Source organism: Hibiscus syriacus, unplaced genomic scaffold (assembly GCF_006381635.1).
Source record: "Hibiscus syriacus cultivar Baekdansim isolate YM2019G1 unplaced genomic scaffold, ASM638163v2 tig00110160_pilon, whole genome shotgun sequence".
Classification (NCBI taxonomy): Eukaryota; Viridiplantae; Streptophyta; class Magnoliopsida; order Malvales; family Malvaceae; genus Hibiscus; species Hibiscus syriacus.
The window spans coordinates 3,844,818-3,862,650 of NW_024062608.1; the positions used below are offsets into that span (position 1 = coordinate 3,844,818).

General features: G+C 31.6%; 1 pseudogene; it reads left to right on the top strand.

Annotated features, from left to right (window-relative positions):
• The first annotated feature begins 7,770 nt into the window (after window positions 1-7,770).
• Window positions 7,771-8,892, top strand: LOC120216414 (annotated as a pseudogene).
• The last annotated feature ends 8,941 nt before the right edge of the window (window positions 8,893-17,833 follow it).

Sequence of the window (17,833 nt, forward strand, 5' to 3'; positions counted from 1 at the left end):
GTGATTCCCGGGATATAATAAACCATACAACCACACTATGATGCCTACCTCAACTTGTGTGTTTAATGATTGTATATTTCATATGATAATGCATAGTTGCATGATATAGTGGTTAGAGACTCAATATATGTATACTCATGACGAGGCCCTTAGTTATGAATTAAGGGAAACATGAGAATCATACTATTTTATAGTGGATTTACTTTGGATAGATTGTTTATTAGTATTGATAAGATAGTAGTTTTGCTTCTCTGACTATACTTGTTTGTATGCTTATGTTATTAATGCATGTAGCATAGTAGAGGTATTGTGTGGCACGAGGCTTGTGGGTCAGCATTCAAAGATGTTCTTATGTTTGTAGGTTGTAGGTTATTTGGAGTGTGATGGGACAACAATATCATCGGAGGAGTCTCAACAGAGTACTAAAGTATAGTTATGAAAACTTAGTGAGCATATAGAGGTCATGGTTTTAAATAAGTCAAGTTGTAACATTCTAATTATTTATTTTAATTATCAAGTTTCTAAATTAGGGCCACGCTTTTAAAATGTCTTTATAAGTTGAATACGATTTTCAAAGAAAATGGTTCGGTGATTTCATGTGACACTCAAATTTTTAGGATTTAGGTGTTACATTTAGTGGTATCAAAACTAGAGTTTAGCTGGTTATAGGTTAACATGATTGTGTGCTACATGCCCTCAAAAGTTGCAAAATGTACTCGTTGATTGAAACTTTGATATTGTTCATCCATCACTGATTGTTATGTTAATGTGTTAACATTTATTAATAAATATGTAAAATAGAATATCCTATAAGAAAATTGTTGAGGTGACTAAATTGAGAATGCGAACTCTAGTGAGTTTATCATATCATGTTCTAAAATATGTTAGGAAAAGTTCAAGTAGGAACTTAGTATCTCCTTATGGATAAAGATAATAAAGTGTTTTCTAAATCTGTGAACAAAAGTACCAAGGTAAAGTGTAGAAAATGTTATTGTAAGACTAAAAAAGAGGATTTGTACTAAAATGATAGATATGTATGGAAGAAGTGAATGTTCGTTTTTGAGTTGTTGGTCGATAATAGGAAATTCAATAAGACACCCCTTTTATTAAGAATTGCTTTAAACATTGACCTTGATTAATCGAAGTGTCCTGATCATATTCTTAAACACGAACGCCATTATTTATGATCGTGAACTTTTACAAAGAGTTAAGACTCAGATGTGATCCAATGATGATATCAATACTTAGGCAATATCAATACCCTAAAAAAGAATTATTGATACTTTAAGTAAGGGTATCAATATTGGATTACTTCTACCTAAACATCAAATGTAAAAATAGTATTGATACCAAGGGTGAGTACTGATACTGAAGGGTTTTGTATTTATACTATCGAACTGATTTGGGAAAGAAGCCTGGCTTTAGTTTAAGGACTCAGGAAGGGGTCTAGGGTCGCTAAAACACTTCTAATAAGCTTGTAAATGAGAATAGTACATAATCAAATTATAAGCATAAGAATATTATGAAGTAAGATTTCATAAGACTTATGCCTTTATTTGATACTTGGGAAATAGTAAGGACACCTGGGTTACTTGTGTATCGAAATGGCATACAACTTATCCTTATAACTCAATGGTGAGTTAAGGTAAAGTACAATGAGAGCGACCAAAGAGTCATTATCAATCAATCAACTCTAAGTCGGGTGCCAGACTAGTAATAATATACCAAGTGGGTAGGGATGAGTATTAATTATCTTAAGGGCATAAAACACTAAAAGAGTAATAAACCCTTGCAATATGTTGTAGATGAGAGAGTTAACGATGTAGTGGAGAGTGAAGGGATGACCTCACCTAATTGTGATAAGTTATAATAGTGAGTAGTTGAGCTACCTTATTTGCCCTTGTGGCATTGATTAATGTGTGTGGCTTATGAGCACTATTATATTCTTGTGTTTACATAATGATCATCTTGTTTGATTAGAAATATGTGGATATATTACAGCTAGTGCCAAGGTACTTATTTCGCTAGTTGGGCGCAAATGCCCCAAGTACTCACAATGAGTAAGTCGAGTGTATGTTTCTGATACAAAATTCTAGAACTCACCCTATGTACTCGAGGATACCATAGGTAGGCCAGAGGGATATGAGAACCGAGATGTAGTAAACCCTCTGACCATATCATAATGCCTACCCCAGATTATGTGTTGCATATGATGATGCAAATGGTTAGAGACCTAATATATGTATTCTCATAGCAAGACCCTTAATTATGAATTAAGGGAAGCATGAGACTAATATTATTATGATAGTGGATGTACTTTAGATAGATGGTTTAGTAGCATAGATGGTTTAGTAGTATTGCTTCTCGGACTATTCTTGTTTGCATGCTTATGTTATGAATGAATGTAGTATAGTAGAGATATTGTGTGTCATAGGGCTTACGAGCTCAGCGTTTAGAAATGTGTTTATGTTCATATATTGTAGGTTATGTGGAGTGCGACGAGACAACGATATCACCAGAGGAGTCTCAACGGAGTACTAGAGTACATTGATGACAACTTAATGGGAATGTAGAGGTTATGATTTGAAATTAGTCAACTTGTAATATTCTAATTATTTATTTTAACCATTGAGTTTCTAAATTGGGGCCATGCTTTTGTAAAATGTTATATTTTCATACTTTGTGTAAATTCATTATAAGTTATGTATGGTTTTAAAAGAAAATGGTTAGTCACTTCGATGATTCTGTGTGACACTCGAATCTTTGGGATTTGGGTGTGACATTCTTTCACTAAGAATTTTTTCCCATGAGATTATTATCTTGGTAAGATTTGAATGAGACACATTATATTCAATAGGCATCGAAGAGGGAGTTTTATGAATATATGTTATTTGTGAATATTTATTATTATTAGAACTCTATGTATTAAATATGAATTTGATGTACTTTATTATTATACCTTTTATGTTTATTATAAGTACAGTTCTATATGATATCTACACTCGTATCTAAAAATATAGAGCTTAAATAAAATTTTATATATCTTAATCACATATTTCTTGTTCTCTTGTTCTTCTATTTTTCTTTTACTTGTTTTATTTTATAACATAAAGCAGTCCAAACCAAATTTATATTTATAATTGTATATTAAATAAATTATCAAAATACATAATGATCAATCAGTTTTCTTAAAAAATAAAATAAAATGAAAAATGCCTTTGCATAGACCAAAACAATTGAACGTGGGTGGTCATTGAATAATTATTAAAACAATTAACCCGTTATGCTTGAATAATTCCCCCCAAAAAAAACGACCTAAATAATAATTAAAAAAACATTTGGTCTTTCTTCAACAAAAAGAATATTTTTCCTGGAAAGGAATAACTATTTTTGGAAGATAAATTATTAACTCGAAAGGCACATGAAGCTATAAACTCTTAAGAATAACATGAAAGGCCACATACTATACCCCCTCAAAACCCAATAAGTCACTTCCCTCGTTGTATTATTTTCTAATAAAAATTTTGTATGCCAAATTATTGCTATTTGGGGTTGTTATTTAACAACTCTTATGTGTTACTATTACTTGATTATTTGACAAATTTATAAAAGAAATATTTAAGTAAAGCATTATTGTATAAATTAAAATAACAATCCATAGTTTCATATTTTGGTTATTTCAATGTACATGTGATAAACTACAATAATCAATCGATCCATTTTAGTTTTTTTATTTAATTCTTTTATTCCAACATTAATTAAATCAAGAAATTGAGTGATCGACCATACGTTTCCTTGAAAAGGTACCAGTATTCATAAACTGCCATTATCCATTTTTTTAATGAATTATATTAGTTGTAAATTTGGATTGAATAAAGCTAGGATTTCCTCGTACAAGATTCATTACATCCAAAAAAAAAAAAACATTTGACATCTTACTGAAAGAATCCGTTTCACAAACTCCCAAATAGTTAGTAAATAAAAATGAAAAATCAATAAATAAATATACATTATTTCGGAAGAAGTTAATGGTGGCTGTGTGTGCAGCAAGAAAGAAGATATTGGGTTTAAGACGAAAACAAAATGGAGACTGCTTCGTTTTCCATCTTATTAAAGTATATTATTAAAAGGTAATATTCTTGATACTCTAATATGAGACTTCAAGAAATAACAACAATTCTCCATAATATTATGTTAGTGTCGATAATCTCCTAATAAAATGACAAAATACATTATGTTAGTGACTAATGTGGCAAATTCTCCACTTTTGTCAAACAACCTCCACAAGGTATCTATATTCCAGACAAAACTTACATCACCACTAAGAATCGCAGTACATATGGAGTTATAAATTTTAGGGTAAATTAAACTATTTTTATTCTAATCATTACTCTTATTCTGTTTTGGTTATTCAATTATTTTTTTATTTTAATTTCATATTTAACTTTACGTTATGGTTTCATTTTGGTCGTATATCGTTAAAAAATTAATAGTGATACTGATGTGTCATCATAAGATAATATTATGTCATCAAAAAAATTGAAAAAAATATCATGTTAGTGGTTCTTTTAATCTTTTAACATCTAAAATGAAATCAAAACGTACTATTATATATGATTTTAAAAAAAATAAGTGACTGAAATAGAACAAAAGTGATAGTTGATATACAAAACATGTAATTTATCCCGAATTTTTAAATTATTCACATAGGATTTTAAAAATGTAATAGTAATTTATAAATCTAATTGGATTAAAACATAACTTGAACAAATCCTGATTGAGGATAATCTCAAATTGAAGTCTGAGGTAGGTTTGAAAAGAATGGTACCTTGCGTGGCTTGAAAGTGATGTCCACGTAGGAAACGACGTGTATGCGCGTCAAACCAGGTCCCATGCCACTTCATACATACGCACGTCCAACGCCCAAAACCCAAAATAATTAAATAAAGGACTTAAAATAAACACTTAAATTATTTCTATTTTTTATTTAAGAAATTATTATGCGTCAAAATATGATTGGTTGAAGCTTTTTTAACTATTTAACAGTCATGTTAAAATCGTATTTGAATATAGGGTAAACTATTCATTTAGTATATAAATTATCAATTTTGATCCGTTTTAGTATCTAAACTTTCAATTTTTCAAAACATAATGTTAAATTTTGAATGAGATACTAAAATGAAACAAAAACTAAAGTTTTTAACGGCGACATACTAAAATGAAACAAAAACTAAACTTTAAGTATTATTATGAATTTTTTTAAAAGTTTAAGGAGTAAAATTGACCAAAACTGATAGTTTAGGTACTAAACGCATAATTTACCCAATAATGAAATAAATCAAATAAACACTTAAATTATGTCTATTTTTATTTAAGAAATTATTATGAGTCAAAATATTATTGGTTGGAGATTTTTTAAACTATATTAACAGTCGTATGATACAATCGGAATAGAATATAATTTAGGTACCATATTTGATAAACAAAATTAGGTATCTAAAGTAATATATATATATATATATATATAACCATCGGTATCTGATCTATTGATCAATTAATCCGGATCAAATACTACAGAGATAAGATAAACCTCCCAACCCAACTTTTTATTCACAATCATCAAGATTCGAACATTTAATCTTACTTAAAAGATGTGGTATCTCATACTAATTTATTATTGATATATATATTTATTTATTTATCTAAGTTAAATGAAGTATGAATCATCGTGTCAACTATTAAATCTTATTAGTTTATATTTTTTAAGGTTTTTTTTTTAAATTTGTGAAATTAAATATAAAAAATTATATAAAAATTAAAATTCACTAATTGACGGGAAGTTTACAAAGAGATAAATTATATAATTTTAAGACTTAAACTAAAAAATATATATTTAAACTATATTATTTTATGTTTTAGTACTTCAACTATTTTTGGTCAAATTAGATATTTAAACTACTTCTTCTATTTTTTAGTCAAAACAAATCTCTAAATTATACCTTTTGTCGATTTGAACATTTAAAATACTTTTTAATCAAAATAAATATCTAATTTTATATGACGTGTTTTCATCTTATTGATAAAAATAATTTTCTAATTAAAAATATATTATTAAATATAATAATTAGAATACCTAATTTAACTAAAAAAATAATTTAAATACCTAAAACGAAAAAACAACATAATTTATATACTTATTTTTTTACTTTAAAGCCTAATTTTAATTTAACGCTTTTGGAATTGGAATTTCAGATCTTTTCGCTTCCTTCTTACGCAATCTTTGATTTGACACTCCCTCATCATCGTTTTGACTTTTTGGTTCATGGTTGCATATTCTGTCACACCCACCTTTTCACAATTAAATTATTTGATCCATTTTTTTATTATAATTATAAAAGTAAACTACATATTCTCATATATAAAATACATAGACTTCATTTTTATTTATTTAATTTTAATTTGACAACTAATTTTCTTATAAAATAAATGACGATAAGCTTACTTGTTTAAAAAATGTTGGACATATAATATGATATGAAGAATAACTCAAGTATTGGTCCAATGGTCATCCTGTTCATCTTTACTGTTTGTGCCCGAGTTTGAATTGTAATAGTTTTGATATCGTATATGTGAATTTTTCTTTTGCATTAAAAATGGTGACACAAAAAAATAATCAAACATTTTTAAAGCATCATATTTGAACAATGTTATAAACTGAAGATGTTTACCAAAATAAAATAAAATAACATCCAAATATTCGTGATAAATATAATCATGAACGATATTGATAGAGCAGGCAACGTGGCAGGGGAGTTACGCCAGGTCAACGGAATCTGAACCCAATAAGAGCCTCCCACGTGTAAAGCCTCCTTTTGGAGCCGACGCCTGTTGGTTGACCTTACAGGTGAATGGAAAATTTCATTTGGGGTACCTTCACATCTTTGAAGTTGACAAGAAGGAAGGCAATATTATTGGAATAATGTTCTTTTTATATTTCTTTCATCAAAATTAATCCAAATACTATTATTTATCAAAATAAAATATTTTAATAAATATGTGTCACGTGATAAGTGTCTTTCAAAAGATAAGTGTCTTGGAATAAAATTTATATATCTTCTTTATTTTTTATCTCTTCTATTTTGGTTTTGGATGATATCAACGTTATGAGAGATTATTAAAAAAAGAAATATATCACATAGAAAAAGACCTATCTTATAAAGAATGTCTTCTGAAAATCGTTTAACGTGTAACTCGTCTTATCAAAAGGATGGTGTTTCGATCAATAATATTGTTTGGGTGTCATTTTGTTAAAAAGGTTTAAATCGATTATTATTTTCATAAATTGGTTAAGAAGGGTGATTAATTAAATTTAGATTATATCCTAATCAGGTAATAATTAATTAAAATTTCGAAGAGGGTTTGAGAGAGAATCACATGAGCTAGAGGGTTATATAAGTAGGGATCAGCTTACCCAGAAAACGCAAGAGAGTGAACACCAAGGTGAGGCCACCCAAAAAAAAAAAAAATAGAGAGAATTTCCAGAATTTGCAGCAAGTATTTGATCATTTCATTTTTCTTAGTAATCCCCATCTAATTCCCTTTCAGTCATCGTTTGTCTTTATAAGAAAAATCCGTTTCCAAACAAAGCTTACAAAGGTTGTTCTTTTGAAAGCCAGGTGATCCATAACAGAGATCCAGTTTTTCTTCTTCTTCTTCTTCTTCTTCTTCTTCTTTTCACAAAGTTATAATCTTATTTTCATCAGCTAAGAGGGTTTATTTCTGTTTCCTCTAGGTTGTTTTTTTTAAAAATCAAATTATTGCCTGTTCTTTTATTTTGGTTAAGAAATAGGTTGGTTTTTCTGTTTATGTTTTGGAAATGGCGGCAGCTAAGATATGTATAATAATAGCAGCGTAAGCTCTGTTTTATCTGATCCTTCAAGAGAAGAGCTAATGAAAGCACTTGAACCTTTTATGAAAAGTGCTTCTTCTCCTTTATCCTCTTCTTCTTCTTCTTATTCTCAGCTCATTTATCCATCAGAGCGCAACTTATATCCTGAAATATGGTCCCCATCGAGCAGTACCTACTTCCACTTGTTTTGGGACTATGGGTTCTCTAACAACAGCAACATGATGGGTTACGAGCAGACAGGTCCACTGGGGCTTAACCAACTCACCCCTTCTCAAATCCTCCAATTCAAGCCCAAATCCAACAGCAGGAAGTGGAGCTTGCTTCCATGGCTGCTGTTGCAACATCATCCCTTCAAAACCAAAGGCAAAACTTTCTTTCCCCAAAGCCTGACCCCATGAAACATGTTTCCACCGCCCCTCAAAAGGCCACAAAACTCTACCGGGGTGTGAGACAGAGGCACTGGGGGAAATGGGTGGCTGAGATCAGGCTCCCTAAGAACCGAACCCGTCTTTGGCTCGGCACTTTCGATACGGCTGAAGAAGCAGCATTGGCTTATGACAAGGCCGCTTACAAGCTCAGAGGAGACTTCGCCAGGCTTAACTTCCCTCACCTCAAGCACTTTGGTGACTACAATCCCCTCCGTGCCTGCGTTGATGCTAAGCTTCAAGCCATCTGCCAGACCTTGCACAAACAAGGCAATTCGGGGAAGACCGGTTCAGTTCCCGATTCAAACCCTATTGTGAAGACCGAGGAGTTTGATCATAAACAGGAGATTTCATCATTTTCATCGTCTTCATCATCATTATCAACAACAACAACAACAACATCGGGTGATGAGTCCTTGGCGGGATCTTCTTCCCCGGAATCCGATATCACTTTCTTCGATTTCTCCGATTCCAAGTGGGAAGGCAATGAAAACTTCTGTTTAGAAAAGTACCCATCGGTTGAAATTGATTGGGAAGCCATATGAGGAGGATCCTAAAAAACCTAGAAAACACACACAACTATCATGTAATTTTCTTGTATTTTTCTTAGGTTTCATGTATCTTTTACCTTTGTGATGTAGGGTTCCTCTAGTGGTCTCTGCAATGATTTTTTTGACATTTGTAGATGATCCACGAGGCTATTAATTAAGTTTAAGCTATTTTGATTTATTCCTTCATTTTTTTATAATTTAAAAAAAAGATAAAATAAAAGGTTAAAAATACTCTTTTAAAATTTAGGGGTTATTTTTTTATTAGACCCAATATATAAACAATTATATTGAGTAATATTTTTAGAATGTTATATTATAATATTTTTTAAAAATGTGTGCAACATTTTGATTGAGTAATTTTTTTTAATCAGTTGCTATTAAAGGTTACCGACTTTAACACGTACTATAATCCTGGCCTCCCATAGGAAGTTACCATGAAAACAGGACAATCATTTGGGTTAAAAAAATAGTAAAGATGAAATTAGTGTAAATTATATATCTAATTATTAAATTATAATAAAAAAATTCATTAAAACTTTAAAACTTTTAAAATAATTATTAAACCTCTCAAACGATTATAAAATATTTTTAAATTTTATTAAATTATTATAAAATAATTATTAAATTTATCAAACTTTGTACAATGATCCTTAAACTTATTAAAATTTAGCTATATTTTATGTTATACAAAGAGTACTTTATAATAATTCGATAATTTTTATTAACAACTCTATAACTTTTAAAACGTCAATAATTTGATGAATTATTTTAATGTAATGTAATGACTATTTATTTATTTTATTCTAAAATTATATAGTAAATAATAAGATAAATGATTAGTGCCAACAAGTGGTTGAGATTCAGGATTTTGAGCTTGTAAGGTCAAGTTCGAATCCTACCACCGACACTCTTGGTAGGCAATATGTAAAGTCCTATGTAAATCCCAATTGAGTCTTAGGTATGCCTTGACCTTGGATTGGGAGAGCCACCCTTGACCTAAACTTTTTTTGTACCAAAAAAAGTAAATGATTAGTTAGTATTTATATAAATAGATGTAAAAAAACTAAAAATATTATTACATAATTTTTGAAACTTAGGATACACAAATATATTTTATTCTAAAATCCTGGCTATTAAAAAATCAGTTCATTTTTATATTAATATTTTTTGTAATATATAGTGTGAAGTGATTGTAAGATAGTATCTTTTAAAAAATTTCTGAAACGTAGTTGTACAATATTTTTTTGTTACGTAAGTTGATTACAAAATAGTATATATTCTAAATACTCTCAACCACTGGATAATGAAAGTTCAATCACCCTTGCAGTCGTTGGTGCTCGAACCTGTGACCTCTAGGAACAACGACCCCTTTAACCATTGAGGTAAGTTGATTTGGGCTAGTTGTACTAAAATCGAACGGATCGTTAATGTTAGGGATCATTCCCCCTTAATTTTTAAATTGGTGACCAAAGTCAATCAAACCAAAAACATAAGGTAATGTCTGCATAGTTTACCTACATTATATTGATTGAATATGATTATAGTTGAAGTAGAAAGATTGATGAATTCAACTTGATTTAAAGAAAAAGCCATTAATATTTCACATCATAGGTATCGTGGATCCTTGAAAAGTTCGTCAAAAGATGTTTGGATTAGGTAGGACCTAATACTTTTAAATTTTGTGTGTGTTTAACATTGGAATCATAATTGAATTCAGAATTCGATTACGCGTAGGAAGGTTTGAGCACCCCATCACACCAAAATATTACTACATTTAAATAGCTATGTTGTCTGAAAAGAAAATGGTCACAATGATGATATTAGTAAAAAGATGAATAAATGCGTGAAAGTGATGAACACAAAATTGAAAATCTTCTTAAAAATATTGGATTAGCACCAAATTGAAGTCAATTAAGATATCAAAGTCAATCTTATTAACCATATTTAGGACCTAATTGAAAGTTTAGATTTAACTGTTAATTATTTTAATTAAATCAGGATCTAAGTACAAGCAACTAAACGTATTAAGTTCAATTATTAATTAATTTAACTAACTAAGGAGCATTGTTTTGGAGCACTCTTTTTCCTCCATTAGGTGCAGTGAGGTTTTTTAATAAGGCTCCTATCTTTGTATCTGTTCCATGTTGGTTCCCAACCATTCATATATTCAAATAAGTATCCCATTTCAAAAAAAAAAAAAAAAAACTAAATAAAGACCTAATTTTAAGTAACTAAACTTATTTTATTCAATTATTAATTAATTTAACTAGTTATGGACCTAATTGGAAGAGGCTAAACTTATTAATAAATTTAACTAAATAAAACCTAATTGAAAGAAGCTTAATTTATTAGGCTTATCAATTAATTTAACTAATCAAGGACATAATTGAAAAAGGCTAAATCTAGTATGCTCAATTAGTAATTAACTTAATAAAATAAGGATCAAATTGAACTATATAAAAATTAAACAAGGCTAAATTCAATTCAATAAGACATAAAAATTAAACAAGGCTAAATCAATTCAACAAGGCTAAACTCAACTAAGGGCTAGCTTTTTCTTTTCCTTGATTTTATAGCTTTCTTCAACTTCTTTCACTAAAAAATGATCAATAAAAAAGTTACTTACTTAGGAAATTAGGAAGACTTCCTAAGGCTTAAATCCATTAAAAACGAATTAGTTGGCTAAGGTTTCTTAAACCCCAACTTAAACCCTTCTCATATCTACCATGACAAAATATAGAGGTTGAGGGCTTGATTTGAAGCTTTGGAGAAGAAGGTTATGATTCTTACCTTTGCCAAGCTAGATTAGATGAGTACCCCACTAAAGTTTCCACATTTGTTCTAGCTCTAAAAAGAAGAATAAAGTTGAAGGAGATAAACAAGATGACAAAATTTTGTGGGAGCAAAAAGAGGTCTGTTGTGTGACCTCGTGGCAATTAAAGGGTTTTAACCTTTCAAAATAAAAATGGTAAAGTACTTCCTTAGTCCCTCAAGCTTTGATATAAATAAAAAATGTCATTTTTTAACTCCAACTGGGCTCAATCCAAGCCCAATTCCACTCCAATTGGGTTAAGGCTTCGCACAAGGCTAAAGAACTTATTCTAAACACTCTCGATTTAGTCTGAAACTACTAACTCGAGATTTAGGGAGTTACAACTCTCCCATCCTAAATAGAAATTTCGTCCTCGAAATTTACCTAGATAGAAAATGTGTGGATACTGAAGCTACATGTCTTCCTCGGTTTCCCATGTTTCCTCCTCGGCACTATCCCTCGTCAAGATTCTAATTTGTTTTTCTTTGTAGGTAAGGTCATGGCTCACATCAATATGTTCCAAGAGTATGACGTGGGAAGGATCGGAGCAATATCTTCTAAGTATGGATACGTGGAAAAATTATGAATGCATTCAAACTCTAGTGGTAAGGTTAATCGGTAAGCCACTAGTCCAACTATTTCCAGTATCTCGTAAGGTTCTATAAAGCACAGTCAACTTCCCTATGCTCCCAAAATAAAGCACCTTCTTCCATGGAGAAACCTTTAGGAACACCTTATCCTCCACTGTAAACTCTATATCTTTTCACTTTAAGTCTGTATACGATCTTTGTCTATCAGAGGCTTCTCTCAACCGACCTTGAATCAATCAAACATTCTCTTTGGTTTCTCTAATAATTCGTGTCCAACTAACTTTTCTTCATTAGCTCTGTCCAACACAAAGTAGTCCTACACTTATGACCATACAAGACTTCATATGAGGTCATCAGAATGCTTGACTGATAATTATTATCGTAGAAAAACTCTACTAATGGTAAGTGGTGCTCCCAACTACCCTTGAGGTCCATAACAATGCACCTAATCATATCCTCAAGGATCTAAATAACATGCTCTTACTGGCCGTGTGTTTGAGGATGGAAAGAGGTGATGAAGTGTATTTTGGTGCCTAGGGACTCATGGAGCGCTTTCCAAAACTAAGAAATGAAACGTGGGTCTCTATTAAATATATTTGAAGTTGGTACCCAAATGCAACACTATCTCACGAATGTACAACTGAGCTAATCTTTCTAAGGTATTGTCCATCTGAATTGGAAGGAAATAAGCTAATCGCGTGTGCATCTTACATGCTCCAAATCGGCAGTCGATCTCCTTGAGGGCTTGCAGACCGTTGGATCGTCATTTGGATCCAAAGGTTGGGCTTCGATGGAGGCGGTGAAGCTAGGGTTTCATAAACCCTGATCAAAGTTGGATCTAACAAGTCTTGATAGGTTACTCGAGGCTACAAAAACACTAATTTTCCATGAACTGTACCGTTGATGGGGTCTAGATCTAAGGGTTCTCGTGACGGTGCTGAAAGGGGTTACAAAAGCCTAACATTTTCTCTGATCAGGACCATTGGATTAGTTCATATCCAATGGATATGGTGATGGCAGAGCTCGAAAGTGGAAAACCCTAATTCTTAATGATTTTATGCTGTTGGATCTTCTTCAAGTCTAACGGTTCATGTTTGGTTGTGCCGTTGGAAAACCCTAACTTCATTTGGGTTAATGCTCCTGGGCCTCATCTGCTGGGTCAAGTGGAATTTTGTTGGGCTGTTTGCTGGGCTTGTTCAGGGCTTATAAATTTGGCTGATTGGGTATGTAAAATAAAATATAATAATTGCACGTTAGTACACATTTGTAACGTTAATATAGCATTATACGCACTTATGTTTACCAACCATACATATTTTATACCCATACATAATTGAACTTATATTATGTACATATATTTTAATCTAAGCATAATTAACTTATATATCTATAATGATTAACTTGCCCAAAATTACGTCTAATATAAAACAAAATGTATATTATTAATACTTAATACTAGTCATTATCTATATATACAACTACTTAATTACTATATACATAATGAACTAAGAAAATGAAAACACTAATTAATATAAATAATTAGAGCAAATTGAGAATTGAGACTCAGGCAAAATATATTGTCTCCGCCATGTTTTTGTATTTCCATTCTAGTCCATTACAATTTATATATGCATATATTTGTATAATACGAATATTACGTACTTTGTATATTATTTATGTATTAAATTCTTATTGGTATATTATGAAATATAAATATAGGTTAATATTATATTAGCCCGTAGATTTATATGTTATAATTTCAAAAAGATCACTAAAGTTTGTGAATTATTGGGTTCGTCATCATCAAATAATTAAATGTATGTTGGTATATATACATACACACACATATATATATATATACATAACACAATGTAAAATATTTTTAGTTTTACACAGATTTAGAACCGTTTGATAACTGAAAATAGATGACTGAGATTAAAAGTAGGAAATGTGAAGATTATCACTTGGGAAAAAGAATAAGAAGTTAATTTCAGCTTTTGATTTCTCTTATCCAACGTTCCTAAATCTGTGTAAAACTAAAAGAGTTTTACATTGTAATATATATATATATATATATTGTTGGATTCGTTTGTAAATATTTTCAAAATATTATTTTGTGTGAGGAATTTATAGGAATGCATTTAATTGATAAAGATCGTGTTTCTGAGGTTTGTTCATACAAAATAGTATCATTTTTGTTTGAGTGCACATTTTTACATAATTTGTTGAAAAATTAGGGTAATATTATTTTGTATGGTGAATATATGAAAATGCACCTTAACTGACAAGGAAGATGTTTTCGAGGATTGTTCGTACAAAATGAAATCCCTTTTAATTATTTCAAAATAGATTATAATTTAAATACCATTTGAATTTACATTTTTCAAACATAGAGATGACATATAATCACTTAGGTACTGATTTCGAGCGTTGTAGGGGTGCTTATCCTTCACCACACGTAAAAAAATTTTTATTTTAAAATATATTTTTAGGTATTTGACTATCGATGGCTACTCTAAATCTTTAGTTTTTCAAACCCGATCTATTCTTAAATTAAGTTGGTTTGATCCCCGCCTAAGCCTCAAAAGGCTTAAGGGCCGTTCCGACACTTGGTTAAGCGATCTACTATCACCCACACTACATCGTGCCTTTGCCTAGTTATCGATAACTCGATCACGAAGTTCATGGTCACCTTATCCCATTTCCACTGAGGTATCTAAATAGGTTGAAGTAACCCTGAAGGGACATGGTGTTCCAATTTAACCTGCTGACACATTAAGCACCTAGAGACAAACTCAGACACTTTCTTTTCATGCCGACCACTAGTATAACTGTAAGCTCTTGGTACATCTTATTATTGCCTAGATAAACTAAGAGTGGGCTGCAATACACCTCATGAAGAATCTTATTGTACAACTAAGCATTTTCAAGTAAACACAACTGACCCCTAACGTACAATATGCCTCCATCATGCAACTCAAAACTCGATGCCTCACATTGACGATCTTGTTCTACTCGAGCCCTTAACCAATAATTCGAACTCTGTAATCACTTGGTCTCACTCACTAGTTCATGTTCAACTTATAATTCGACTAATAACCAACCTTCACTAGTCACACTTAAATGTGCTAGTAAGGCCTATAATTCTGTCATTGACATTCTGGTCAAGGCAACACAACCACATTTGCCTTCCCTGGATGGTAGATGATCACTTAGTCGTAGTCCTTTAACAACTTAACCCACATTCACTATTAAAGCTCTTTTTATCAGTGAAAATGTGATATTTCTCCTTGAAAAGGCAAATCTTCAAGGCAAACACTATTGTTGCTAGCTCAAGGTCATGGGTGGGGTAATTGCTCTCATGAAGTTTAAGCTGACGGGATGCGTACACTACAACTTTTCCATCTTTCATCAAGACACATCCTAGCTCATTCAACAAAGCATCACTGAAAACTGTTAAGTCCTTTCCTGACTCCGACTAAGTTAAAATAGGGGTATAAGTTAAAATGGCCTTCAACTGTTTGAAGCTCTTCTTTTTCTTCTCATCCCACACAAAGGAACTCCCTTTTGAAGTAGTTTGGTCATATGAATAGCTATCTTTGAGAAACCCTTACCAAAACGATGATAATACCCAGTCAGGCCCAAGAAATTGCACACTTCAGTCAATTTTTATGCGATTTCCAATCAACTACAGCTTGAATCTTTCGAAGGTCAAATCGAATATCGTCTACTGATATGACATGACCTAAAACAAAACATCTAAAAACCAAAACTCGTACTTCCTAAACGTGGAATATAAGTGGCATTCCTAAAGCGTTTGTAGAATGATGCAAAAATGTTGGTCTTGCTCCTTTTATGATCGCAAATATACGAAGATGTCATCTATGAAGACCACCGTGAACTAATATAGGTACGGGTGGAAGACTTGATTTATCAAGTTCATAAATGTCGTAGAGGCATTGGTGAGTCTATACGGTATTACCAAGAATTCATAGCGACCATACCTCGTCTTAAAGGCTATTTTTATAACATCAGAGTCCTTGACTTTGAACTAATAATATCTTAACCTCAGGTTGATTCTAGAGAACACACATGCATCCCCAAGTTGGTCAAAGAGATCATCGATCTTACATAGGGATAACAATTCTTAATAGTTAACATGTTCAACTGCCTGTAGTCGATGCACAACCTCATCGACTAATCCTTCTTCTTGAAAAATAAGACTGGCACTCTGTACGGAGATATACTCGGTCGGATGAAACCATTTTCTAAGAACTCTTAAATTTGGGTCTTTAACTCTTTTAGCTCTATTGGTGCTATGTAGTAGGGAGCAATGAACACCAAAGTTGAACCTGACAATATTTCAATGCCAAACTCTTATGGAAATACGTTAGAGAAGTCTTGTACAGTATGAATGTCCCTGAATATTGGAACTGAGATCCTAGTGTCGACCACGTGAGCCAAACAAGCTTTACAACCCTTGTCGATCAAGTTGTGCCTTTATGGCTGAAATAATTTTTAAAGAACTCACCGATCTCTCACTAGTCATTACTGACTTGGTACCATCATCCTTTCTAAGCTTGAGTTGCTTGGCCTTGAACTTTAAACTTACGTTATGCTCGGATAACCAGTCTATACCCAAGATCATATCAAACTCTCAAAACTAAAATTCTATTAAATCTGCTAAGAAGATCTAACCTTCAAGTTTTACTGGACATCGCCTAAGGATCTTATCTACTAGAACGTCAAGACCTAAAGGACTGGACACTAGGAATCTTATTTTTAGGTCTTCTATTGGAATATTTCTCTCTCACTAGGTCATGATAATTGTAGAAGTGGGTGAAACTCGAATAATAATGTTGTAATTGGAATAAAAACACTGTAAATGTACCTGAAATCATGTCTTCAACATCAAACTCCTACCGCTCTCTCACAATATACTTTCTAGAGGCCACTTGCGACTTAGTATTTGCCACTGATCTAGTTTTCCCTCTACCATGTTGTCCAAACACAGTACTGTGACCTCTCTTAGGCCTCTGACCTTAATGAAAGGATGAAGTATACCTATAAGTTGATGTTGGAGTTGCTTTATGAGTTCCTGAACAGTTTCTGATGAAATTGGTATGACCACCAATGATAAGGACCAAAAGAGTTCCCTAGTGGACCTATTACACGTGCAAGGGCGAATAAGTTAAAATTAGCCACGGGGAACCTATTTTGTCAAGCTTGGGATTTGAGGAAGGAAACATCAAGTTTGAGGGAGGAATACCATCTTTTACTTGTGCATGAATTTGCATGAGAATTTAAGTTTACATGAAATAAATTCCCATGAATAAATAACATGCTACTTCATTCAAAGTATGTAACATTAGGTCCATTTTAAGTATGTAGTTTCTTTATGAAAGCTACTTCATTCAGGTATGCTTTTCATTCAATAAAGCTAGAATGAGAGCCTTTTCATATTCTACAGGGGAGACAAGCATTCAAACCTTTCATTCAAGTCATTCTTTATAATCTTTTAGAGGGTTTTTACATTTTTCTAGGAG